Source organism: Amaranthus tricolor, chromosome 5 (genome assembly GCF_026212465.1).
Source record: "Amaranthus tricolor cultivar Red isolate AtriRed21 chromosome 5, ASM2621246v1, whole genome shotgun sequence".
NCBI lineage: Eukaryota > Viridiplantae > Streptophyta > Magnoliopsida > Caryophyllales > Amaranthaceae > Amaranthus > Amaranthus tricolor.
The window spans coordinates 14,182,835-14,185,339 of record NC_080051.1 but is presented as its reverse complement, the minus strand read 5'-3'; the positions used below and the strand labels follow the sequence as shown (position 1 = coordinate 14,185,339).

The 2,505-nt window shown below is 16.5% G+C and overlaps 1 pseudogene; it reads right to left on the bottom strand.

Moving 5' to 3' along the window:
- Positions 1–533: 533 nt before the first annotated feature.
- Positions 534–1,400, bottom strand: LOC130813460 (cytochrome f-like; annotated as a pseudogene).
- Between the last annotated feature and the right edge of the window lie 1,105 nt (positions 1,401–2,505).

The following is a 2,505-nucleotide window of genomic DNA, read 5'->3' as shown; positions in this document are numbered from 1 at the left end:
ATATATATATATATATATATATGTATATATATATATATATATATATATATGTATATATATATATATATATATATATATATATATATATATATATATATATATATGTATATATATATAGATGTATATACATATATATATATATATATATATATATATATATATATATATATATATATATATATATATATATATATATATATATATATATATACTTATAAATATATATATATATATATATATATATATATATATATACATATATATATATATATATATATATACTTATAAATATAAATATATATATATATATATATATATATATATATATATATATGTATATACATCTATATATATATATATATATATATATATATATATATATATATATAAGTATATACATATATATATATATATATATATATATATATATATATATATATATATATAAGTATATACATATATATATATATATATATATATATATATATATATATATATGTATATATATATATATATATGTATATACATATATATTAAATCTGGCCCCTTCCTCTGTTACCACCTACATATATGGAATATTTTAAGAAGTGAACATCTTTCTTAGTGGCTGGATCCGGGGAAAGAATAGGAAAGGTAATTTCACTATATTTTTTCCCAGGAACGGGACCTATTACAAGAATATTTTGTTTACTGGGGCGATAGCTCTGAAAAGAAAGATTGCCTATATTTTCTTTCATCTCTAGAGAAATACGATTGGGTGGGGCTAATTCAAATCCCTCAGGTAAAATAAGAACAGCCCCCACATTCAACCCCCCCCCCCCCCTTTTTGCCGTTAGCAAGAACTTGTTTTAATTGCATATCATAAGGAATTCGAACAACCGCTTCAAATACAGTATCTGGAAGGACCGCTTGTGGAACTTCAATATCCACGGCCTTATTAGCTAAATGGCAATTGGCACATACAATACGTCCAGTTGCTTCTCGTGGATTTTCATAACCTTGCAGTGCGAAAATGGGATATGCATTCGAAATGGAGGATCGAGTTATTATATATAACACGAGCGATATGCAAATGGATCGAGTAATCTGTTCTTTTATCCAAGAAAAGGTATTTATAGCTTGAATGGTCCAATTATTGATTCCGAAAATTTCTACAATAAATTGGGTAGGTTGCTAGTATAGTTCCCTATCCCTGATTCTGTTATTTACTTTAACTGAAAACTAAATTTACTGAAAGAATATTTCATTACTGGAATATGGGAGAAACTTCCCGTCTTAGATGGGTATAAATAGAAAGAGGAAGTCAATTTTGTAATGTTGTGATTATGTACAACAAACATCGCGTTCGAAAATCGAATTCGATTTATATCCGTATACCCCTTTTTCGTCTTTTCAGTCATTCATTGAATGATAAATCACTACAAGTGATGGGGATACACGATTTAAATAACGGAAAATCCAATATTTCAAGATTGTATCTAGAATAACTGGAAACGTAGAAACAAGACTAGATATAATTTGATCATTATGGGTAAATCCAAAATCTTTGTAGATAGACATATAAATATATATATATATATATATATATATATATATATATGTATATATATATATATATATATGTATATATATATATATGTATATATATATATATGTATATATATATATATGTATATATATATATATATATATATATATATATATATATATATATATATATATATATATATATATATATATATATATAGATATATATATATATAAATATATATATATATATATATATATATATATATATATATATATATATATATATACATACATATATATATATATATATATATATATATATAATATATATATATATATATATATATATATATATATATATATATATATACATACATATATATATATATATATATATATATATATATATATATATATGTTATATATATATATATATATATATATATATATATATATATATATATATATATATATATATATATATATATATATATATACATATATATATATATATATATATATATATATATATATAATATATATATATGTATATATATATATATATATATATACATATATATATATATATATATATATATATATATATATATATACATATATATATATATATATATACATATATATATATATATATATATATACATATATATATATATATATACATATATATATATATATATATATTCATATATATATATATATATATATATATATATATATATATATATATATACATACATATATATATATATCTATATACATATATATATATATATATATATATATATATATATATATATATATATATATATATATATATATATATATATATATTTATATATATATATATATATATATATATATATATATATATATATATACTATATATATATATATATATATATATATATATATATATATATATATATATATATATATATATATATATATATA